We start from the raw sequence: 27,257 nt of genomic DNA, 5'->3' as shown, positions 1-27,257 counted from the left end.
AACTCCTAAAACCTACAGGAAGAAAGAGAAATCAAGGTATTTCACAGAAGAATGTGAACCTGATCGGTATCAGACTTCTCATCAATAACTGTGGATACTAAAATATAATGAAGCAAAACTGCACATGGGATCACATTACCAACCAAATATGAATGCTCCATGAAGATATGGTTTGAAACATGTAGAACTTGAATTTATCAATGACCTGCCACTTATCTGTAAGGCCTTTAAGAGAAATTCCAGTAAAACGAAAAAGAAATAAATAATAAAAGATGATATGAAACAGAAAACAGAGAGAGATGAATATACACTAGAACAAGGGTAGGCAGATTGTGGCCCATAGGACAAACACAGCCAACTTCTGCTTTTGTAAATAAAGTTTCATTGAAACACAGTCATGTCAACTTATTTACTTAATGTCTATTGTCTTTTGTGCTATAGCGAAAGCATATTGTAACTTTGACAGAAGTTGTAAGTCACTGTGATGAAGACTCTTAAAGCTGAGAGTATTTACTGTCTGCCCTTTCTCAAAAAAGTGTGCTGAACCTAGCCTAAAATAAATATATCAGGTTGCAAACACCATAGAGTCACTGGATTGTGACAGTGTATTTCCAATTGTGAGCAGAGACTGAGAGGTGGGAAGACACAGGATCACATTCAATTCTCAGTTCTTCAGCTAAGAGAATATGATTCAACAGGAAGATATATTTTCTGAAGCAACATAAACAAAACGATTACTTATTAATGTCACATAGCAATATAGTATTATAAACCTTGATAATATAAAAATAATATCATAACCAAAAAATGGAAGGGAGAAAGAGAAATGGTCTGGGTGTGCTCAATTCCTCACTTTATGAGAGGGAATCTATAGGTACTAAAAAGCTAAAGTACACTACTTACAAGTAAAACAGTTATCAGAAGGACTCTCGGAGAACAGCAATTACTACTAAATGGTATTCACTAGGACGTGAGATTGGGGATGGGGGTAGGAAGGAAGGCATTCTTTTTATTTTTGGTCCCTCTGTTTTTTGTTTGTTTTGTATTGTTTTACCATGAGCAACTATTACTTTAATTAAAAATAACAATTTCACCACTGATTTATAAATATATTTTACACAGAGTACATTATATACTCTATCATAAGTAGTTTTCAAGGTACTGGGGAAACAGTAGCAGATAAACCAATGTCCTCATACTTTTAAACTTTAAATTCTTCTGGGAGAAGATATAATACAACCAACCTCAGCATTACTGACATGTTGAGCCAGACATTTCTTTAAGGGAGTTGTCCAACTGTAAAATATTTAACAGAATGCCTAGCATCTACACATTATGTCAGTAGCTGTTGCCCCAACTGTGATAATCAAAAATATCTCCAGACATTTCCAGATGACCCCTGGCCAAGGGGCTGCTGGTACAGGGATAAAGGCTCACCTTTGGGGTCAGACAGACCTGGATTTTACTTCTAGCTCCACCAATTGTTAGCTCTTTGTCTTTACCCTCACTAAAACTTATTTTCCTTTTTTGTGAAATGGGGATAGAAAACTATTTTGCAATCTTTGTTTTCTTGCTTTGCTTTTTAATAATCCAGTGAGAAAACTTATAAATTTAACCCACAAAACACTTTAAAGAGCTATTACTGTTTTAATTATGATTATAGTAATGATGAGGAAGAAGAAGAGGGTAGCATGTAACCGCAGGCTGTGTGCTAAGAGAAGTAATAAGGAGAAGTCAGTATAGGCCTTAATTGCTGGAATGATGGGTCTGGTTATGCTCCTGAGCAGCACTTTCCAGTATAAACCCACCACCATGATGATGGAAATGTAATATAACATATATAAGATTCTATAAAAATAATGTGGGTATTGAGCACCTGAAATATGGCCAGTATGACTAATGAAGTGAACTTTAAAATGTTTTAAAATTTTTTTACTAATTTAAATTTAAATAACTGCATGTGGTTAGGCTACCATATTTATTGGCCAGCTTAGCTCAGGTGAGCAAAGGAGAGTCACTGAAGGTAAAGAAAATGAGAACAATGAAGAAGAGGGGAGTGTGGAAAGGTGGAGGAAAGGACAGTTGGGGAAGAGGTGGGCCATTGTACCCTAAATGTCCTCAGTGGAACTGTTCCAACTGGTGTCTGCCTCTGGGCATCGAACCTCCACATTAACCCCAACTCGATGACCTCCATGCCCCCTGAGGTTGTCACTTCCTTTACCCATGCTACCCTTCCGTCTCTACATCTGAGATCAGAACTGGAATTCAAAGCTTTCAGCTCACAGTTTGCTTTATAAACTCTTTTAATTTTCCTAATAATAGGAAAGTTACAAGCTTGTTTTTCAAATGTTTCTCCATACCTCCAATTTTCAGAAGCTTTAATAATTTTCTTTGCTATCTTAGGTTCTTGCCAAGATTTTCTTTGTCACTTCCTTAAAATTCTGTAAAAGTAAGATCTAAACAATGAATTCTTATCAATCTATCTTCTGTCAAATATTTTTTTAGAATTAACAAGATTACATATTTACTCTTATCTTCTTTTTATACAGAAAAGTTTAAAATAATTTCAGTAATAATTGTTGTTTGAAAGTGGTACTTGAATGGTTCCACACCACAGTAAAGCAAGTTTCCAAAGGGCCGGGAGTGTTTTTGGATGCCAGAGCAATCCAGTTAGTGGAAGTCACCACTACCTTGGACAGGTTCTTTATTTTAGTAATTTAATGATGTCAATCTTTATTTAGCATTATTAAAATATTCTAGATTTAGGAAAGCATTTATTTACTTTGACAGACTAGAAGAAATTAAAATCTCTGGAGTTAGAACAGGAATACAAGCCCTAGACTTATCATTTTCTATCTAAGTAATTTTAATAGGTCATTTGCATTCTTCAAACTTTGGTTTTCTCATCTGGAATAAATACAACAACATGGTCTGGCTTTCCCAGTCCATAGCTTGTTATAAGCTTTAGGACACCATGTATCAGAAAATGCTTTGTATGACTTAAAATGTGGTACAGAAGTCATATTTTTTTTCCCTTAAAATCTAAAGGTAACTTCTCCCCCCGCCCCCACCAGGGGTCAGGGATTCAAACCACGGACTTTGCACATGCTAGGCAAGAGATCTCCAAAACGAGTTATTTCTTCAGCTCCTAAATGTAACTTCTTAACAGCTTGCACTATTTCAACAATTTTAAAAAATCCAAAGTTTACAGCCTGGGTCTTTTTGTGAGCATAACACAGAAACAGAACCAGAACTACATGCACCATGTTAAACACCATGTTACATTATTTTTCTTTTATCTCTTTGACTACCAGCTTTCTTATAGAAGAAAAGTATAGTAGTCAGGCCAGAGTTATATCAGTTACTCAGGATCATGAGTTCTCTTTTATGATTTTAAAATTTTTTGATTATTACATCTCATATTGCCTTAAGTACCAATGTAGTCTTTGAAAGTCAATCATTTTAGGAATTTCTATCCCTTCCATAAAAGAATAATCAGCCTACCTAAGTTTTTGTTGTTGTTGTTGTTGTTATTGTTTAAGATTCAAAATATCACAAATTCATCTGCAGCTAATGCTCAAAATTGTGCTACCTAGTGGCTCTTAGGTACTACATGGGAACAACCATTGATACGGCTATATGATATCTTATTCTATGTACACAGTCAGGAAATCTCACCATGAGAACATCCTATAATAAGCAAGAAAACATTAAAAAAACTTAAAAATAAATATAGCCATTGCTCATCTTGGAAATAAAACACAAGATCTTTGTAAAAAGAAACATAATTTCTCAAGTTCCTACACATTTTGAAGAAATATATTTTGGTTGTAATGTGTTAAATGGAGTAGCTTTGTCTTAACAATTGCCAGATGTGGTTCAATGTATATCTGGCTTCTTTAAATGATCATAATCCAGAGTCATTAACACCAGGAGGGAATTTGAAGAAAGGTTAATTCAAAACATCTGAGACAAACTGGAATGGAATCCACAAAAAAGAGGATTGATTCAGCCTCGCCCCAACTTTAGGAAAGAGAGAAAGGGTGGGGGAGGACAGGGAGAGAGAAGAGAGAGAATTTGTGTCAGAAGGCAGAGATAATCCTATGCTTCTCTGAGACTGAACTATTGCTGGAATGGCAAAAGGGCATGGGCATGGTATTTAAATTCTGAAAATTTTGCCAATTGCAGTCTGACTATGCAAGGACCAGCACTATCTGTTATAGAAAGACTGGAGGCACAACACACCACTCTGTCTTTGTTTCAACCTGGCATGTGTGTCAAGAATGTGTTCTGTCGACAATACAGTGCAAAGGTGCCTGTGACTTGGTTTCTCTTCTCCTGGACGCTTCCTAAATGTTCTTTAAGAAATGTGACTAAGTTGACTTCTGTTCATATGAAATTAATTTGACTTTTCCCTGGAATTTTTAATTTCAAGTCTCTAAGGACACTGCTCATGTCCACTTCCCTGTTTTAAGTATACACCAAACCACAAAATGACAGTGACTGGTCTAGTGACCTGGTCACGGTCAAGTCTGGAGACAAAGTTAACCCTTTAAGCAGAGGATAAATGCTAAGAAGAATGAGGATGTCACAGATGTTTAATATACACCTAAGCTGTTCTTCCTCGATCGGTTAGTATGCTGTATTTATTTGACTTCTGACTTTCTCAGATACTTTATAGCTATAATGTATGGCGTGCAGGGACGCGCATTGGGCAATGCTCCTAAGTTCCTCCAGTTAAAAGGAAAGGCTGAGTTAGCAGTGGAAGCAAAAGAATATCCCTCCTGACAGCGTCAAGGGTTCTGATGAACACTGAAGCCTCTGAATCCACAACTGTCTACCAACACATGCATCTTCCTGTAGAGCTCTGAAGAATCCTTCAAATGAATGCAGGCTGCTGTCGCCAACCAATACAGTCTACCAAACAGCAATCATTTTAGTGGAAAAATGCATTCTTTAAATCAGACTATCCTCAATAGTTCTCTGTAGCTCTGAGCAGAGAGATCCAAGCTTCTCTCAGGGTGTGGGAAGAGCATGAGGTAGAGACCCAGAAGCTTTGCACAAAGAAGCATGAAGGATGATGGCAAGAGTTGAGGGTCCAGAGAGTTTAGCAGACTGGTACTGTGCAGAATATCCAAGCAGAGAAGAGGTTAAAAGTTCAAAGAAATTACACAGCAGGAAACAAAACTGGAGTCCAGAACTTGACTCAGGGTTATATAGAATCACATCCCCAAACCTGAGCCACAAGAATTTGTTATATGATATAATAAGCACAGGCAGAAAGAATAAAATGCCGGTAGCTTGTTAGGGTTGGTTTAATGGGTCTTCATAAAATGACTGGCTGTAATTGAAAAAGCTCAGGAGTAGAGAGGCCGTTCTCTTTCTACCGTCAGAGGCTTAAGAGTACGTAGTTTTACTGTACAAAGAGAGGACTCATATTTAACTTGCTCATAACAACTGCTCCAATCATTTTTGTTTTTGTTTTTTTCCTGGACATTGGCCTTCTAACCTCTTACTAATCAAAGTATTGTCCAACAGCATCAACATGACCCCAGAGATTGTCAAAATACAGAATCTCTGGCCCCTCTTGCAGACTACTGATTCTTAATGTGCATTTCAATAAGATCCCAGGTTGTTCATCTCCGTTTTAAAGTTTGAGAAGTAAACTTAACATTCTCTGCACAGCTGCCTGAGAAATGATCTATTTTATTTGTTAACCCACTGATTATTTCCCCTTCTAGAGGGAAAGTTCCATGAGGGCAGGAAAAGGGTATGCAGTTCAGTGTCCAGAAAATATTCATGGAATGAAAGTGAGTTAAATGAATTAACTTGTTTGCAGTGTAGGATAAAGTCCATATTGCATAAGATCCCCCAAATCTCTCCTTTATCCCCTGAAAAGTTTCCCTCTCTTTTCTCTTGCTGTTTTCTATAAGGTAGATACATTTGATGTGCCAAATCCAAATGCTTGTCTGTATCCCCTTTGCATTAGAACTTTATTCTCTATATATGCCCACCTTCTGCTTACTTATATAACCTCCCTCTCTACTTGCCCCTGCCTTTCCTTGGGATTTCCTTCATTAACAAGCAGTAAGAGCACACCTGGAAGTCAGGTCTATACCTTCTTGACTTCCTTTGAGTCCTGGGTTTCTGAAATGTATTTTCTTAGCATTTTCATATTTACCCATTTACTCAAGTTCTTGTTTCCTTCCCCACGATTTGACTATTTGGAGTTGCACTCAGACTCAAGACTAACCCTAAATTGTGAACAACCCTCTGGGGCTCTGTCTTTTCATAAATAAAGTGGGTAGAATAGAATTTCCATCAGAGTGATGGTGGAAATAAAAGTGCCTGCCCGAGGCAGGCACGTGGCAGGTGCTGACAATCTCAGACTCTCCTGCTTGGTGAAAAGACAAGGCTCACTTCGAAACCATCAAATTTTATCTGGTTGGGAAATTGACACTATAATACATAATGATTTTATTGTTTGGAAATATTTATTGGAAATAATTTGACCTGTTGTGCAGGAGTAAAATACAAACTATTCCATTGTGGCATTGTGATGATAATGAGAAATTGGAAACAGCACAGAATAAAAAAGCCCAATATCTATGTGAGAGAACATTAAGCAGGTGGGAAAATATTGTAAGAGACACTTAAGATCCTGTTGGCTGGATACAGTGGCACACTCCTATAATCCTAGCAGCTTGGGAGGCTGAGATAGGAGGATCATGAGTTCAAAACCGGCCTTAGCAATTTAGTGAGGCCCTAAGCAACTCAGTGAGACCCTGTCTCTAAATAACATATTAAAAAAGGGCTGGGGATGTGGCTCAATGGTTGAGTGTCCCTGAGTTCAATCCCTGAAAAAAATAAAATAAAAAAATAAATAAATAAAGGAAGGCAAAATTCAAATGTGTATTATCATGGTCCTGATTATGTAAATTTAAATGTGACAGAACGAATGGATATAAGCCAAAATGTTTAAAAGGTATTAACCATAATCTGTGTATTGTGTAATGATAGGTGACTAATTTTTTCCTTATATTCTTCTACATTTTACAAGTTTCGGGAAATGTAGATTTGTTGTTTTTAAAACAGAAAACTTTATTGAAACAATACACTCATCAATATTGTCTTTATTCTCATTCTTCAGTTTTTCTGGAGAATTTGAATATTAGCTTTGTTTCCTATCACATTGTATTCTTTTTTCTTTGCTTTTTTCAAAATGTTTTTCCTTCGACTTTGTTACCTGTCTTTCTGCCTCTGTAATGTGTGTGCTGTGCAGTTTCTCTCTGGTCCTCTCCTCACCAGCTTTCCTGATGATGTCACCTATACCCTTCCCACCTCAATTCCTCTCAGCCTTGCATCTACATGTTCTGCATCTACTAGCTCAGTCCACCCACGTGTCCCGCCATCGGGTCCTGAACATAAGTCTTCGGTGTTTTTCACACTCTCATTCACTTAGTGTTTACTGGCTGTTTACTGTGGATCACACAGTCTGCTAGGGACTCAAGATACAATAAAAATGAAAGAGGGCCTCTCCTCAAGTAGCTGTCTACTACTTCTCTCTCAATCATTTCTCCAGTTATCAAATTCAAGCCTCAGAGTCACCTGTGAGTCCTTTTTCTGCTTTTCATTTCTTCTGGTCAAGCAGCTGCTGTGCTCTGTATGTGAATTTGATCTCTGAAACATCTCTCACTTTCATGACCTTTTTGCATGTCCACAATCAATGCCCTATTGGAACTTTTATTTTTTTCCTGGATTATGCTATGACAGTTTCCAAAGTGATAGTTCTGCAACATGCTTTCTCTTATAACTTCAATTCATCACACACAGAGCTGTAAAATAAATCCTCTGAAAACAGTTTGCTCATAGTCATCTCCTGTTCAAAAGCACGGTGAATAGCTTCCATTGAATACCAAAAACAAACCCAAAAGTCCCTCTTTGACTTTGCACTTAAGTCTTTTCCATGTATGAAGTTGAACTGAAGGAAATTATTATTTTGTTCTTCAGAAAGGACAACTATTTTTTAAAAAAAAGGTGACAGCCACTTCCGATGGTACAACACAATAGTATTCATGTACCTTTCCACCCTTTTCTTGTTAAGATTCCCCTTCAGTTGCCCTGCAGCCTAGAATATAAATGAGATCTGTCCATGCTTTCCAAGCTGTTCACTTCCGCCGATCCCTTTGCTATTGTTTGCTCTTCCTGGACTTCCTCCATACATTATCTCCACCTTGAATACTTCTATTCAGCCCTAAGTTCCATCCTCCATAAAGACTCATTCTCCATAAGGCACCTTCTGTGGAGTCCCTTCTGCATTATTAGTAATCCTACCCTGAATAAATGACTCATGTCTCATCCACCAGTGAGCCTTGGAGCTATGTCCTTGTCCTACTCAGCTGCACCCAACTGGCTTGGCAAGTGTTCTGTTGTATCTATTACTCTGCAAGTAGAGGGTCTGATTACATACTTGTGCAATTGTTAGTACCTTCAGAGATTTTTACAGGGTAGTAAGCTGCCCTCAAGTTTGAATGTGGTACTTTCATCCTCATTATGACACTATTCTCCACTCATTTATTTATTATGGACATTTTAATCTTTTTTCTGCTATTATATCAATTTCAAAAAAATGTTACAAGATATGACATCAAGTATGCTATTTAGTTCTTGATTTCTCTGGCTGATGTTCTAACATAGATTATACAATTCAATAACATTACTTCATGGTAATGACTTGGAAGATGCTTTATTGATTTACTTATTTTAAAGTGTCCTAATTTATTTCTGACATCTCTCTATGAAGAATAAAGTTCTTCAAGTTAAGCATATTTTATTTTATTATTTCATTATTTTTATTTTCTGGTTTTAAGGGGTTTGAGCCCAGAGATGCTCTACTACTGAGCTACATCCTCAGCTATTTTTCATTTTATTTTGAGACAGTGTCTTGCTAAGTTGCTGAGGCTAGCCTCAAACTTGTGATTCTCTTGCCTCAGCTTCCTGAGTATCTGGGATTACAAGTCTGAGCCTTTGCACCTGGCTATTTTATATATATGACATACAAGATTTTGAACATTAAATATATTCATCTGAATAAATATATGAGCTTGACTATTATAACTATTTAAAGACATTCACATTCATACACATACATATGATTCTATATATATAAAATAGATATCTACAATAATACTGTTTTAACCTTTTTATAGAAACATAAGTATCATGAGTATAAAAAAATATTAAGAAAATCACTAGATGCCAAAAGATACACTAGGAAAAAATGTAGTGCTTAGTAGTTTATATGAGGGCTTTGGGGCCAGACTTGGGTTGACTGCCCAACTAGAGTCTCAGTTCTCTTATGTAACATGGAGACCATACCTACCTCTCAGAAATATAGGGAGAGTTATACGGATAACATATGTTAAGATTTTAGGATATTGCCAGGCAGATAGCTATAGTTTTATCAATGAAAACAAATGACAATAAGAAAGAAGAACATTCTCTGAACCTGTTATGATTCTAGATGCTTCCTTACAGATTCTTTAAATATATTGACTCTCTATCTATCTCTCTATCTATCCGTCCATCCTTAAATGCTTTCTTGCTCATTATGTACTGGTAAGTATGACATCATTTCTCGTATTAGATTTACAGAGAAAAAGAGAGCGAGACAGAGAAAGGCCTCCTCCCTTTCGTCTGCTGCAGCAAGATCTTGGCGGAGGGCATGAAGAGCAATAAGCAATGCCAAGGCTGGGAGTAGTATTTAGGAAGAAGCGTCCATAAGCAAAGCTCATGCTGCAGCTTGGCATTTTTCCCCTAGCTGATGAAAGTGAAAGGGGACATTTCAAAAATTCTTTCCATGGTAACCTAAATCCAGAAAAACCCTTTTCCATATAACCTGAAGAAATTTCTAGACTTATTTCATTTTTTCCACCCAGTATGAATTATTTATTTATTTATTTATTATTGACTAGGGACATACAATCAACATTTTGGGTAACTAAAAAAAAAAAAAAAAATTAAAAACACCAAACATCTATTTGTTTCACAGAGTATCATCTCATGAAAAAGAGAGAGAGAGAGAGAAAATATGTTATTGAGTTCATTTATCCATTAAATAATTAATTAAATATGTATGTATTGAATTCCTATTGTGGCCCAGGCACACTTCTATGTGTTTAAGGATACGAGTCAAAAAAAAAAAAAATCAGTAAAGAAATTAATTCATGTCAAGACAATATTGATTAGAAACACCATGATATGAACACCTGACTCTTTTAGAGTCTCATAGTCAAATTCTACTTGGATTTGACTCCTTGATAGACTACTTTAATAAGCAGGTTTTTATTATACACAATCTTTCAGCACACCCTGGATGGATTTCAAAATGGTCCTAGAAAAGGTAGGTACCAAGAGCTCCTTGGTGAGGTCATGTGCCACTTCTCTAATACCCAGGCTAATCACAACTGAGCTTATCAGTTTCCATGGAAAATATAGTGTGAACATTTTTTAGCTGTCAGATAATAATTTGTTTCCAATTCATACAAATACTCCAAAGTTCAAAATGAATACAACGAGTTGCTGAATGAGTCTGAAGATTAGGAAACAGACTGTCAGATATGCTGTATGGATTTAGTTAGATGAGAAAATACCAAATAGAAATATTTCATTCACTCTGAATAAGCCACTTACCCACCCAGAAGAATGATCTCAAGGGTTTTACAATATCCAGAAGGAATAGTAAATTCTTTTTTTAGGAATTTAATGCATGATTCCCCTTAGTAATTTCTAAAGGAAAAAATGCAATGCAATTTCATTTGTCTCTAAGACTAGCCTATTAGAATGTGTTCAAAAATCTAAAACGATGCAGTTTTCCTTTTTTGAGAATACACTGATTTATTTTATCAAATTCATTCTCCTCTTCGAAAATCTTATGTGATGTTGCCTATGCTCTGGAAGGCTGTGGACAGTGTGATCTGTCCCTTCCTTCTCTCCCACAATAACTACCCACAGAACCAAAGCTCTTCAGAAATGCTCGTGGAATGAATAAATTAAGGTTCTTATGATTGCACATTGCAGAGAAAACTAACCAAGGACAATGCATTAGTCTCCTTCAGCTGCTACAAATATTCAGCTGCACAGGTGTATGCTCATGGCACCCTCAGAGTCAATGGCTCAACACTGACCATTTTTAAAGTGTGTTTTTTAAAAGATTAAACTTACTACATGAAGTATTTTGAACTAAAAATACTGAGAGGGGGAAAAACTATATGGATGTCAAGGGAAGGTTTAAAACGTGTTATTGATCTTCTTCTCAGCAAGATAGAAAATGTCTTCCATTTTTTAAAAGGCAAATTACAGATACAGGATTTATTAACATAAAGGTATTATAAAGTCAAAGATAATGTTAAAGAATTAAAGAAACAGTAATACTCATAACTGCCCTCCCAAATCAATATACATCTTGATACTGAATTTGAAAATTAACAATTTTTTTCATGTAAGGCATAAGGCCCAGGATCAATAGATTCAACTGCTTTCACGGCAAGGTGAAGAATTACTCTCTCACGCTGCCAATTTAGAATAAAACACATGAAAAAAATCTGTTCTTTCAAAAACTAACAACCTCAGTTTTTAAATATATACATTGCTGAAGACTAAAATCTCAGTGAAGAAGTTACAATATTTTATTTGCAAAACCCAACAATACTGAGTCATTCCTGAGCTTTCGTCTCTAGTGCTCATTCTACCTGGGAAGGGCAAGCCATTTCATTTAGTCATTTTAAAAAAATTACTTATCAGCAGGAAATCTTTAGATAAAATCATTACTCAATGTGTTTCTCTTAAATTCAAAAGAATATATTTTCATTAAGATAGAGAATTTTGGACTTTTAAAAAACCATTACAATAACTACATTCAAATATATCAGACATGTTAATATTTGTTAATAACTTGCAACATAGGCAAAAAGACATAATTATTTAGACATCTAATCAAAAAGCCCTGGATGATGGTGTTATCTGCATAGGAAATCATACATGCTATAGACAATGATCAACACAGGCTTGAGGATAAAAGACCAACCATAAAGAGATTGCCCGAAGCAAAAATATTCCTATTTTTCCCTTATTTTCTCTCATTTAAACATCCAAACAAAACATGTAGTACCTTTTAATTTTCTGAATGAGTAGTTCTCAATCAATGCTTCCTCCGTTAGAGACAACAAGCTGAAGAATCTACCGAAACAAAAGAAAAAAACCAAAAACCACATGTATAGATTTGTTAACTAAATATCAAAAATTATACCTCACCAGTAAGCAAATGCAATATTTTTTATTCAGATAATAAGTCTATGCCATGAGATCTGTAGTACAAAGAATGCAGTACTTAAATTTTTAAGCTTAATAATGAATTTTAAAGCATTTTACTCTGAAATGACATAAAACAGATCCCTGGGAAAATGGCTTAAAAAATAAAGCAAAATAAAAATTTAAAAACCCCAAACCATTACCAGCACATATGCAGCAATACCCCCCAACTCTAGCCTTCGAGAACTGCTGCAGGATCCTTCCCCGGGAGCATTATCTTCGGGCTGGCTCTCTGGTTCCTTAGCTCCAGACAGACGCAGTCTGCAAGCCACCAGCTCTTGTCTGTGTGTGTCGGGGAAAGGGAAGCTGCAAATTAGAAAAAGTCCCCGCAGTGGCGAAAAGGAAAATAAGGCGAGTGGGAGAGGGAGAGAGAGCTCACTAGCCTCAGAATTTTCGAGAATGATGACAAGCCACTCAGCTCCGCCATCATTCACTGACAATAGGATGCAGCCCTGGCTTACGATTTAGCGGTTTGCCATAGGGGCTTCTGGTACCAAATGCCTGACAGGCATTTTAATTGCCTCTATCCAAGGGTGTCCCCAGGAGTCGAGTCTATAAGCCTATGAATGTCATCATCTGGTCTCCTTTGTGCTAATGCCAGACACACACACACACACACACACACACCCTATGCTTAAATAGAGAGACAGTTTTCAGGCATTAGGATTACAAACAAGTTAAGTTACACAAACTGGACATGACTAAATGATAGTTAATGGGAATTTTTATCTGCATGAAGGACATGAGAAATTCTTTGGTGTTTTGTCATTGGCTATTTATTACAATATTTTTTACATCTAGTGCATATGTCTTCTTTATATTCAGAAATAAATTTGTTCATTAAAGAAAAACATACACTTATGTATATTTTCCTGTGGAAAATTTAAACCCCTTGTAAGTATGATAATTACGCAGTTGGCAATGTTTTCCTTACCAGGGAGAAAGCAAAAAATAAAAGGATTAGGAAACCAAGGGTTTGTATGTGATTTCTGTGGGCAAGGCACTTTATTCCTTTTCCATACAAAAGCAAAGGGAGGTGGCAACCGACTTGAGGCCTGGGAGTTTACTGTCCCAGAGGGTCAAAGCAGGGACGCTTTCGCATAATCTGTACCCCCTTCATGTTAGCAACTGAAATTAACAGTTTAATATCCCTGTTTTACAGTGCCCCTTATCTAGTGAGGTTAAGTGTAGAACAAGTCACTGCATTATTTCTCAGAGAAAAGGGAAGGAGAAATATGTTAATAAATACATTAATTTTTATGGCATTGTTAGCACCCTGCACCAGTGAATGGAGTAAAATTTGATGTCTACCAAAAGGGCCAGCTGCAAAGGAGGTTGCTGAGAGGGAGCATCACCATGGTTACCAGAAACAAAGTAAGAAGAAAAAAAAAAAAAAGGTGATGATAGAGAAGAGGGAATAAGACCACAGTAGAGGAAATTTAGGGACAAAACGGTGTGTTTTATTCTTCTTGAAAGAACTGTCTCTCTCAGTTTCATAATTTATTTTGAATTCATTAAAATGAATTTGCATTCTCCTTTTGGTTCTGTTCTCCTTTTTTTTTAATCACTAGCTAATTTTGCTTTCATAAATATTCACATTTTGGCTCTTTTGTATGAGATCGATCCTGTCTCTTTTTGCCTTTCAGTTCATACACTAGATTCATGGAGACCACTCAGCTTAGCCCACAGCCTTTGTTTCATAGGTGAGGAATCTAGGGCCCAGGAAGTCCCAAGGCACCAGCCTTGCTTCCTGCTTCAGTCCATTTCTTGTCCTTTCTCACCAAGGGACTTTCTTTCCCTTTCTCTCTCAGGCTGTTTGTAGGCAAGACATATTCCAGAAACATCCTTTGTTTTTGATTTTGTAAACCTTTTATTTGCTAAAGCAGTAATCTTCCTCTTTAAAACACATTGCAATCATTCTGAGAACTAGCTTTGCTTAATATCTGTGCCGGACTGTATTTGAGGTCTGAAAAATCAGGGGTAATTATGTCAACAGCTTTTCTTTCATTTCCAGTCTGACAATCAGATGAATCAAGCATGATTGCCCTTTTGAGGACCTTGCTTGTTGGACCTGAGCTTAATCATCATACAGTGGGCTCTCCATCATCAGGCGCGTCATTCTTTCTGGAAGCATGAAATTGGACAATCAAGCTGAGCACGCCTCCCCAGGCTCCTCCTAGGTATAGACAGTGTGAACCTTCTTGGGGTTATCCAAAACAATTCAGCTGGAAAATCCAGGACCCAGGTAAAAAACAAGGGCGAAAAATCACTCTGAAACAACCACTGGAGGGCGCAATATTTATTAAAATCTTTTGAATTACCCAGTAACAATTTTAACTAGGATTTTGACCTCGATGTTCTATTCTATTCTGTTTTTATTTTCTTTCAGAATGGGGCACGTAGCTTAGAGGTAGAGCGAGGTCCTGGGTTCAATCCCCAATACCAAAAAAAAAAAAAAAAAAAGGAGAAAGTTTTCTTTCACTATTCATTTCACGTAACTCATGGATTTTATGTTAGCTCATCTATACATAGGGTCATCCTGTGTTTTAAAATGTCAACAACATAGCGGCTGCCACCACCACATCCTCTTCCCTCCATACTTCAGTGATGAAACAAAGAAATAAATTTGTTTAAAATTATTTACGATTGCCACAGGTAATGATTACAAGAAATTTTATAAGTTAGTGACTCCTCTAGCTGATTAGGATTCTCCCTCCCCTAAAAAGTGTCCCTTTAAGTATGATTTTTCTGTTAAATGTCTATCTCTTTTCAGCGACCCTGGACAATAAGGATTTTTCACTGTGAATGTTTTATTTTAATATATTATCACCTGTTCACTTCTGAATACAAAAAAATAAAATGATGCATGAGACTTATTTGTTTAAATATGAATCATAATCTATCAAGATCTCATGAAGCATACATAATAGTCCTGGTCATTCTAAACAATAGCATAGCTTCCCAAAACATTTAATACTCTCTGGAAGTCATTTCACATTTAAGGAAACAAGGTTCGGTAATGAAAATGAATTGGTATATTCTTCTTTTTTTTCCCCCTTTGCTTCCATCATGTGGTAAGCACTATGTGTAAAATAAAATTACTGTCCTTAACTATGTCATATTCTAAGAATAAAAAATGACAAGCAATTGAAAGACTTCTGAGAAGTTTCAGATTTTTCATATTTATGCCTATGAGCCTAACCTGTGCTGCTTCCTCCCGCCCCCTATCTTAGCCCTGGGCTTCATCAGATCATTTACTCAGTTGTAATGGCACATCCTCGGGTATTTCAGACACTCACAGATTCCAGGAATGGGAAAAAAAAAGGGGAATAGCAGTTTCTCCTCAAGGAACTTCACAGACAGTAGAGAGAATGTAGAAGTAAACAGAAAACCAACTGTACAGCCTTCTTTCTCACTTTGATAAGACACTTTGGCTCCTCCCTCAGCTATAGCTTCCTCTTCCTCACAGAGCTATCTGGAAGAATCTGATTCCACCATATTCCAAAATTCATTTAGCTTACTTCCATGGCTCTTTTGGAAGACCTTTGGTTTCACTCCCTAAAACAACCAGACTGTGTATTTGTGCATCAGTCTTTAAACTCTTTGGGAATGAATAATGGAGATGGAGCTTGTTTCTCTCCTTGGAACTGTTGCTCATATCATCTTCCCAACCAAAGCTTTCTTGGTGATTATAATGAAGATTGCAACCATGTGCTCCTATGGCCTATTCCATTTTTTCTTTCTTCCATAGTACTTACCCTACCATAAAATTTTCTTTTTTATTATGTTTACTACTTATTACCTCCCTCCCGCTCCCTGCTAGTTCCATGAGGGCAGTCATCTTTACTGGTAAATACAAAGTACTTAAAACTGGCACTCAAAAATATTTTTTAAAAGAGTGAATGCGGAAATGACATTAGTGGAGGAATTGGAGTATTCAAATGCAAGAAAAGCCTTTCTGTTCCATGTTGCTCACCCTATTCTCTATATTCATTTTTCCTTATGGATATTATCACCTTTTAGTTGTACTATAAACCACCCATTGCCATAGAATCAATATTCTTTGTAATTTCATTATAGGATGTAAACTTATTTAAAATAGATTTGTCTCCTACTTTCTTCAAATTCCACAAAGTACTGGCTGAGGGTTATCACTCTTTAAATGCTCAGAAAGCATTTGTCTTCTGTTGATGTTAAAATATGCCAAATTTTAATTTTTAGTTTTCAAAAATAAAATTAAAATCATTCATTAATTAGTGTTGCATCAAGGTCTACATACTTTGGAAGGACTTTATAAAAAGATGACTATAAATACTATAATCTGTGCTTTTAAAAATCCATAATAGAAATAATAATGACAGTAACCTAGTACTGTTAAATTGGAGTTATTCTGAATATCATGGGCAGATATTTAAGTACTTTGCAAATTATTATGATACCCCAATTCATTGAACATTGTCTGGTCTTATTTACTACAGATGATGTTGCTTCCTTCAACAAAGTTGGTCCACAGAAAAGGATACAACGCTCTAATAGACCCACCTCCCCAAAAAATGGAAAAAGAAAGGAAGGAAGAAGTGTCATAATTAAACACAGTCTGAATGGGAAATGCTGAAAGTCTATGACCTTTTACTTATAACATGGCAATTTCACCTGGTTCAATCTAATACCCAGAGAAACCATAAAACAATGCAGAATTGAGTAGTGCAAGTTGTTCAAAGTGACTTTCATATTTATTGCAGTATTATTTACAGCAGCCCAAGTTATGGAAATAGCCAGTGTCTATTTCCAATGAATGGATAAAAAAGTGTAAACACACACACACACACACACACACACACACACACACACAAAATATTTTTGAACCCAAAAAAGAACAATATCTTGCCATTTGCCACAACATGGATGATCCAATAACATTATAAGTGAAATAAGCCAGACACAGAAAGAAGACTATGGCATGATCTCACTTATATAGAGAATTTAAAAGAGAAATCAAATGTACAGAGGTAGAGAAAAAGACTACTAGCTACCTTGGGCAGGAGCAAGGTGGGGCAAAGAGGAGATGAGACATGTAAGCCAGAGGACACAAAATAGCAAATATGTAGGATGAACCAGTCTAGAGATTGAATATGCAATATGAGGACAATATTAGGTAATAGAGCTGTACTGTTAAAAAAAAAAGAAATCACATTGTTTCCCCTAAATATAAACAATTATGATTTTTCAAGCAAAAGTAATATTAATGATAAAAATGTATAATGTGGCAAATCACATAATAGAATATTATTTGACAATAAAAATTATGAAGTTCTGATACATTCTACAACATGAGTAAACCTCAAAAACATAATAATTGAAATAAATCAGTTACAAAAAGCAATATATTATATTATTCGATTTATATGAAATGCCTAGAATAGCCAAATTCATAGAAGACAGATAGTATATTAGTGGTTGCCAGAGGCTGGGTTAAGAGGGATAGTAAGTGTCTGTTAGCAAGTGGGTTTTTGGGGGGGAAGAGGTGGGGGATAATGATAATGTTCTAAAAATAGATAATAGTGTTTCTCAACTCTGAATATACTACAAGTCACTGAATTAATTGTACACTTATAAGGGTGAATTCCATGCCACGTGAATTATATCTTAATGAAATTTAAAATTAAAATAACAAACTAATAAGTAATACTCTAGGGGCTGGGGTTGTGGCTCAGTGGTAGAGCACCTGCCTAGCATGTGTGAGGCACTGGGTTCTATTCTCAGCACCACATATAAATAAATGAATAAAATAAAGGTACATCAACAACTAAAAAATATATATTAAAAAAAAATAAAGAAATGCTCTAGTCTCTAAACAGCAAATCTTGGAATTCCATGGCTACTAATTAAAATATGACAAGTTTCAAACTCAATCTGTGACAACTTCCTGCTTACTACTAATTCTTAGAAGCATAGTTCCAAAGGCTGTTGATTTAAGGCCATGAGGCTCTGATTCATTTGAGGATCTGCAAATCAGCAGTAGCTCTCCAGACCTCAATAATTTTAAAAAGTGTTCACATGGGAGAATGGATTGGCATGATTTCCTCAGTGAAAGACAGGCCCTAGAGGATGTCTGATTTATGTGGTGAAGAACTGGTCAGGGGTTAAAAGACTATCACTAAACACACACACACAGAATTTACATAAATCACTCACATGGTTTCCTTAACACACTATAGAAATTATTAACTGTACACTATCAACAAAGCTGAGTTACCAATTATAAAAATTAAGATAACCAATAGGTTGAGAAACTTATGTAAAATAGTTTGATGTGAAATAAGGGGGAAATTTTCCAACAAAAGTGGGATCCCAAATCTCTCCCATCATGTCCCAAATTCTTTTTGTTGTGACTGCAGATAGACTACATTGATTTGCTCACTGTGAATTCTCTCGTCAGCTTTTCAAGATATATGCCATGAGCTGGACTATTTGTTAATGTTTAAAAAGAGATTGATTTCGTTCATCCTCCAAGCCCTATAATTATTTACCTTACTTTATATTTATTTTAACCCTTTTTAACCCATAAAGCCCAGTGGGAAATATTTTAAAACCAAAATATTCAGTCATCTCAATTGAACTTGGATGAAGAATAAATCAGAGAGAAGTATGTCTATAAAGAAGCGAAGAGCAAACTGACATACGGGTCACCCGTGGGCATCTTACATCTTCACTGTGATTTCGATTAGATTTGATCTGCAATGGGAAGGAAGAATTTATTCTAAGCAAGTACAGTGAAGATTAAGATAAGCTAATTCGATCACTTTCCTATTGCTTTTGAATCAGGCTTTAATCTTTTTGCATCATCATGCTAGAAATTTGGCTTTGCGATTTCATTAAATCTTAGCGTGGTGATTTTCTCTAAAAATCAGTTATATACTTAGTCACATGTAAGTATAAAATACATTCCAAATAATTTTTGGATTATTTACCTCTTTTATTTATTATTTATTTATTTATTTGTTTATTTATTCCTTCATTCATTATTTATTTGGCAGTGGTACTGGGGATTGGACCCAGGGTCTCATACATACTAGGCAAATGCTCTACCACTGAGTTAAATCCCCAGTCCTTTTTATTTTTTATTTTGAAACAAGGTCCTGCTAAGTTACACAGGCTGGCCTCAAACTTGTGATCCTCCAGCATCAGCCTCCCAAGTAGCTAGGATTATAGACTTGTACCAACTTGTCAGGCTGATTAGGTACCACTTGGAACTTTGGAAATATTCACATTTCAATGTAAATTCTTACACATGTAGTTTTTTTTTAAATTTTTTATTGCAACAGTATTTTTATTTCACTTATCAAGGGGAAGTTAATAGGATGATGTAAATAGCAAGACAGAGATAATGAGAGAGGTTTTTCTTATTGTCAGTTCTCAAATTCTGACAGCAATTTAGTGAAATAGCTAGCTTAAAAGCTGTATTTTTCTAAGCCATTACCCTCTAGGCTGAGGAAATGGATGTACCCAAAGTTCTATTCTGCTTTGATACCTTTACCAAAGTTCTTTTTTAAAACTCCTTTTTAAAAAAAAAAAAAAAAGTCAGATGAACTGTAATAATGAAAATAATTATTACTTCAATTCATCAAGTCATAATCTCATTATATATTAAGAACTATGTTGGGAATAAAATGCTCTTTAGAGGTTGAAAAGAAAATGGTAGAACAACTGGAACTCACACATTGCTGGTGGGATTATAAATCACTACAATCCCTTTTAAAAATTGTTTGCAGTGTCTAGTGAAGCTAAATGCATGTCTACCCTATGACCCAGTAATTCCACTTCTAGATAGAAATAAGTACCTGTGTACATATACACACACTTAGAAACATACTGTCAGTAGCTTAATCATAATAGGATAAAACTGGAAACCACCCAAATTCTCATTAATAAATTGTGGTATATTCACATAATGGATTACTACATACACAAAGAGAAAAGGAAACAATTCCTATCACATAAAACTGCGTAGACAAACCTCCCAGGCGTAACTATGAGTGAAAGAAACCAGACACAAAAGAGGACACAGTATACTAATCCATTTATATAACATTCAAGAACAGACAAAACAAATATTTAGAAGCAGAAGTCAGAATGGTGTTTACCTTTGTGGGAGTAGGAAGATGTATGGACCTGGAAGAGATATAATGCCTACTTGACCTGGGTGGTAGGGAGTTGGGGGGACGGCAGAGGTCCAGAATATGTACACCCTATTAACATATCTTATGCCTCCACTCTAATAACAACCATGGTAAATAGTATGGTATCTTTAGTACAGGAACTGTTCACAGCAAGTTTTAGTATCTCAAACGTTTAGAACGTTACACTAAAAGGGTTTTGGTCCAAGCAGATATTTTGCAGATATTTTAAACATGCCATGTAACCACAGATGCATAAATGAAGACAATATGATGATTATTTATATGTTAAATAAACCAGTTGTAAAGAAACATTTTCCTTGGTAGGGAGAGGACACTTTACATTGGCTTTTAATAAATGCAACGCCGAAAAACAAGTAAAATATGTTTTTGGGAATATTTCAACAAATGGAACTATTTGTCTTGTAGCAATCCTTATGAACTATACTACTGTGCAAAAGAATGGACAATTAAGGTGCTTTCAATACTGTTTATTTCGCAGAAAACCTTTGTCTTTCAATGCTCACAATAATACCTTGTATATTTTAGGATTCATCCTCTCTTCCAATCCAAAGCTTATACTTCCTTTCCAAATTTTCACAGTACATACTACCACAAAATTCTTTACTTTCTCAGAATCACCATGACACAAGAGAGAAAAGGAGAAAAATCACCATGATACTAACATTCATCATTATGTGTAGCTTTGGACTGGTTTTCAGATGTTTAAATTCAGTTGTTTAATCTAATATTGGCTGATTTAAAAAGTTTGTGTCATGCTTCTGTTAAAAATGGCTAAATGCCTATAATAGGCCAACCCTTTTGTGTATGCTATTTTACTCGACAATTGAGTGAACACCTGTATTTTACAGTTGAGGAAACAGGCCCAATTAGATTTAGTAATGTGCCTAAGGATACAAATGGTAAGTGGTAGAGGAGAAATTCAATCCCTAGATTTCTGAGCCAATTAATTTGTAATTCAGCCTAACACTCATAAAGTATCAGAAAAGAAAGAGATAAATTAAACATAAAACATAAAGTATAATTTTTCATTTATACTGGTAACATATCAGAAGAGGAAGAGAGAAATTAAACATAGAATTAAGAATTTTCCATTTTAAGACAGACTACATATTATATAAGTAGGCTGTGCATAAAAGACATAAGGCTAGAATTTAGATTTTTCCTTCAGAATAATTTCAGATTCTATCAGTTCATATTTAAACAATATACATATGAACTTGAGCATTCCTATTGTTGAGAAAGATCATAATTTTATTTTCAAACTTTCTGAACTATTCAGAGAATACAGAGTCACATGAGTAAGAAGTATGCTTGCCTGGTTTTAAAGAACTTCATTATTTGATAATTTGGATGTCTATGTTTTTAAACATACTGTTGAAATCACTTCATATCTTAGAAGTATAGATGATGGTAAGAATATAATGATAATAATAAAGTACAAGTTATAACATAATCACTGCCCTCAATTTATTTTTATCAAGTTTAAATCATCAAATGTCATGGGGAATCTTAAATGTAACATCAGAAAACATTTTGTATCAAAAGCACATTATACAGTCTGTGGTTTGTATAAGTTAAGAATGTTTCATAATTACATTTTGAGTGTGTGACACTTTTCTTCCAAAAAGTTCTATTCTCTCCATTAAGTCCTCTTAAATATTACCTTCTCAGTGAGGTTTCACCAGACCATCCTAATACTGCAATTTGTTATTTCAACTCCCAATCTCTTTTATCCTATTTTGCATAATACTGTTCACTTTCTCACCTACTATATAATTTATTTATTTGTTATGCTAATTCCTTATTGTCTCTCCTCATTCACCTGCAAATTTCATGAATTCATAATTATTTGACTGTTTCATTCACTAATATATCCCCAAGTATGAAAAAATGAGTCTGGTACATAACTGGTATACAATATTCAATAACAATTAATGCATGCATAAGTGATTAAAATCAAAACAATAAAACATATAAAAAAAGCATAATTTCCTTCCCAAACGTTTTAACTCCGAGCTCAGAGATCACAAAACAAAACATGGCATAAGTATTTCTTTTAGTTTGAGTCTCGGATAGCTATTTAAATAATGCAAGCTCTGGTTTTCATCTTTGGTATCTATAGCCATTTTGAGTCTATCACCCCTTTATTTCAGGTTTTAAAAAATATTTATTTAATAATACAAAAATTCTTCTGGCACTTTTTCTTATCTGCTTGTGAAATCTCACTTATGACTTGCAAATTTATCTCCATCTCTCAATGACCTAAAAGTTGATATAAAATGGCTTCTTATGTGATTGGAGATACAAGTCTACAGACAGGCCATATTTGCAGGAGGAATGGGAAAGCCATGAAGGAAAATCAGTGTGGAAAATTTTTTATGAAATAAAATTTTCATTTAGTAGTCAGTCAAGCAAAACCTTCTTCATGAGTCATGAATTTCTTGGTTGATCTTCCTAGACTCAGGAAATGAACCTTCATTTTATCAAATGCCTCCACCAAGCGGGGCCATTACACTTTACAGGAAGACTGGGTGAGGGCACAAACTCTAATGCTACAAAATCAAACGATACACTGCATGACATTAGATATAAATTTCTGATTTTTTTCTTTTTCGAAACTGGTCAAAGGAGTTATTTTGTTTACTATTTTCTGAGCTTTGAAAATGAATTTATCTCAAAATTCTCAACTCCTGTTATTCCTTCAATCCTCAGCAACAAAGAACTAGACAGGAGGAGAACTTGAGGAGTCAGCTCCTGCATTCCATTTGAATGAGGTCATGTGTAGCCTTCACATGACCAGATCACCCTGAAAAGGCTTCAATTCGGCAAGCTCATACAGCATTTTCTTTCAATCTTTGGTATTTCCAGTTCAAATAATAACCCGGTGTGAAGGCTTAATAAGTTTCATATCATATGTAGCATGATTTCTGAAAACATATGTTATGTTATTTCACGAATAGCTGAAATCTGCACTCCAAAAACGGATGCAATGCATGTTTATTCTCTCTGCTGTTTATGGGTTAGGGTAGTAAGGTGATGATCACTAAGAATTACATATGTTAATTCTTAGTCCCTCTCTTACTTCTTCTTCTAATCCTTACACCAGGGTTACGTCAGAGGTAAGGAGAGACATAACTGGCTACAAAGGTATTTCTAGATATTTTCCATGAAATAGAATTACAACACACTTTGAAGACGCCCAGTGGTACCTCTAAAAGGGCACTGAAGTTCCAAATGCTCACATATTGAAACCAAAGAATACAGATGATAAGCATCAAATTCCTTGCTTGTATAAGAAAAAAGAGGAACTTGGACAGCAAGTGGAAATAGTTCATTTCTATTAAAATTTCATCTCTTACTTTATCTTCAGATTTCTAAGCCACAAAAGATTTTAGATAAAAAGATATTCTGGCTTTTAACTTAAAAGGAAATACTATACATTATCTACCTCTGTGTGAATATTCCTTCTTAACAGTAACATCAAGTTGGCTAGAAAGTAATATGTGGATATAATATAATATATAAAAATAATATAATAAAGTAATACATTATATTTATACTACCATTTTCCATAGTTTTGGGACTTTTTTTCATTTTGCTTCTAATAGCAAACCTGTAATTGAAGAAGTAAGAGTGTTTCATTGAATGTTTTTTAAAAGTCAAAGATTTTTTTCTAGGTGCTTTCCATCTATTTTGATTTATATTTCACATAGATTGCAAAAATAACCATTGTATGAATCTGGGCTAATGGTGCTGTTTGGGAGAGAAATTTCCACATTCCCCAAGGACCACTAACATTTTTTTTCTTAAATTGGTGTACTCTTGTGTTTTCTTTGTCTCTTTCCCTTGCCTTCCCATTTTATTTTACCTACCCTTTCCAACCCTTCCTTCTTTTTACCCCAAAGTCTTGAGGATCATGGGCAGAAAACCAGGAAAACATTTAAGGGATCAGTTAGACATACTTTCATTGATATTGATCTTTGGTTTCATGACAGTTGAGGGCAAAAATCCATGTGTATTACACCCTTTTCTCTTTCTTATAATATCTGAAAGGTTCTTAGGGTTTTTTGTTTGTTTTTCTGTTACTGAGAATTGAACCCAGGGGCACTTTATCACTAAGCCACATGCCCTAGCCTCTTATTTTTTGAGACAGAGTCTTACTAAGCTGCTCAGGGCCTCACTAAATCACTAAGGCTGGCCTTGAACTTGCAATCCTGCCTCTGCCTCCCAAGTGGCTGGGATTACAGACACACCTGGTGCTTTTTTTTTTTTTTTTTTACATTGGTACACAATAAAGAATGTTAATTTGCTTTGTGGATATTGAGTAGAAAAAAGGAAAAGTGGGGAGAAAATATGTTGTTATTGTGGACATTGTATATGGCCCACTGTAACTATTTACTTTCAATCTAGAACTAAAGAAATAAAGGGAATCAAGTGTTCAGTTTACAGTTACTTTCTGCTGCAACAACACCTAAGAGTACACAGAAGGCATATTAGAAAAAAGATGGAGATGCCTGAATGACAGATTTTTCTAGAGGGCGAAGGAGCCTTACAATCTTGTTACAATTTCTTATTTTAATTTAGGGTTGCTCAATAAAGTGAAAGATTGATTGGCTGATTAGAGAAGGGGACGTGAAACCTGCATTAAGAAATGCACAAAGAATGCACAAAGGGAAATCTTGAGAAACTGACACTCACGACATTCAGTTCAAAGGCAAGAGCCATGGAAGCGAAACTATTTTATGACAGAAAATTGAAAGGGGGGTAACGGGGGTGATAAAATAGCACAGAAACACTAAGTATACTATCTGAGCATCACTTAAGAAAAGGAAGTGAATGAAAACTGATGGTGCGTGTCAAGACACTCGGATCAGGAGGAAAAGCAAGAATGAGGGAGATTGGTACAGAAGTCGCAGGAGTAAGAGCGTTGGAAGCAAATAGGGTTTCATTTATAAACCAGCGAGCCAGTCTGACAGGTGAAGCAGGCTGAAGCACTTGAAAGATCGTATTCAGTGGCTGGCATTACCAAATGCCCAGCTGGGTCTGAATGAGAGTGGTTTTAAACAGGGACATTGTTCTAAGGAAATCTTAGGTTTCATAATGCCCTCCAAGACAGCCTTATAAATCTTGCACAGCATCGATATTCACCAACCACCTGCAATCAGTAGTACTCCAGAAACTTGCTAGATACAGCAAGTCCTTGACAGGGAATATTTTAATTTGGATGGTTGGCTCTCTACTCAGGACTCACATGTATTGATGATATGCAAATGAGTTCTGTCCAGTCTCATCAACAGCATAAATTAAGTGCATCCTATCATGAGGATTATCTTGGAAAGAGAGAATGTCACCCTCAATATGCCTATGGCCTGGGGATGCACAGCCAGCAGGTGCTAAGGAAGGGAGACTAAAAAAAGACAAAGTATTTCATCACTATTGACTGGCTGGTTGTGTTCTTTAGGTTAAATGTTTGGTTGCTTACGTTAAAAAAAAAAAAAAAAAAATCTTTGGTTAGAACAATTTTCTTTTCAGGTGACTGTGCACCAGTCAAGAGATTCAAAGATAGCTTTTTGATCCAGAGACCCTGATGCTAACAACTGCACATAGACGAATAACAGTATAACAGTCTTTAACTGTGACCTTTGAAGTGAGTGCATATTGCTCTGAGAAATTATGCTAACAAAGGACACATGTTTTAAACTAGTCAAGATGGATTTGTGACTTTCTATCACACTTTCTTAGTAACGTAGGCTAGTTAAAAAAGGGCTAATGGCTCCAGAAAGCAAGATCACAAATCTGTATGCCAAATGTGAGAGAGGGAAAAATACCTTTGAGATAGAAAGCAGCTATGACTGATATTTTTTCAAAAATGTATAAACCATGGCCAGAAATAACTCATTAACGGGAATTCAGAGATGTCATTCCATGGTGTAACTGAAAGACATTTTCCATTGAGTTTGCAAGTCCTCCCAATATCTGTTATCCAGTCAGCTTAAAACACCATCAATGAAGAAGAGTTTTTAATGTTCAGATTTAAAAGCAGAATTAACAGTGAGAGTATTCACCAGGCCTGATCACAAGGGAACAAGCCAAGCAGCAAACCTGCATGAAATGGTTGAACTTGGCATTTATGGTGGCAGGAGCAAAAGACAACCAGGCGTCCAGAGCAAGGAGCATAGATACCAGTCAGATGTTGTCGAGGTCCTGGAGTCCTGTGCAGTTGTTAGCTCTGAACTAGGGGAGCACACAACCATATTGAGTGGAATGTCATCTTTATCAGGAAGAGATACATACATCAAGCATACTGTGACGAAGCTATGTGGGGGAGAAGAATGGGTAGAACTCAGAGGTGAAAGGAAAACAGTTAAAATAACACGAATCCAGAAAAGTAACTTAGTCTGAGGATGATGAGCCAAAAAAATGAGGATTATGAGAAGGAATATCCAAAAAGAGTTTTGGTAATTTAAGTCTTTGCCCCTGTGTTTCAAAACAATAAAGATAAGAGCAGGTGAGGAGGCAAGACCATGCCATCGTGTCTACAGCACCCTCCTTGGGGAAGAGGCTGTGAAATTGTAACCTATATCTGTGGCTCACGTATCATTTCTGGACTCCATAAAGTTGGGCGAAAATGAAGATTCTGGGTCTTAACCTTTGTGTGATTTGATTCAATTCAGGAATCTATGTATT

General features: G+C 35.7%; 1 protein-coding gene across 27 annotated transcripts in view; it reads right to left on the bottom strand.

Annotated features, from left to right (window-relative positions):
* The window catches only part of MAP2 (microtubule associated protein 2), a 314,502-nt gene that overhangs the window by 171,888 nt on the left and 115,357 nt on the right, over positions 1-27,257 (bottom strand). For 24 of the 27 annotated variants that reach the window (XM_079134597.1, XM_079134623.1, XM_079134598.1 and 21 more), the window contains exon 3: positions 12,170-12,237. The exons of 1 other annotated variant lie outside the window; for it this stretch is intronic. The gene's annotated coding sequence lies outside the window, so the exon portion shown is untranslated. Of the gene's footprint in view, positions 1-12,169; positions 12,238-12,512; positions 12,652-27,257 lie in introns of all 27 variants that reach the window. 2 more of the 27 variants (XM_079134618.1, XM_079134617.1) reach the window with 1 other exon arrangement.

This window comes from Sciurus vulgaris (assembly GCF_902686455.1).
Source record: "Sciurus vulgaris genome assembly, chromosome: 3".
Lineage (NCBI taxonomy): Eukaryota > Metazoa > Chordata > Mammalia > Rodentia > Sciuridae > Sciurus > Sciurus vulgaris.
This window is presented reverse-complemented; position numbering and strand designations above follow the sequence as displayed.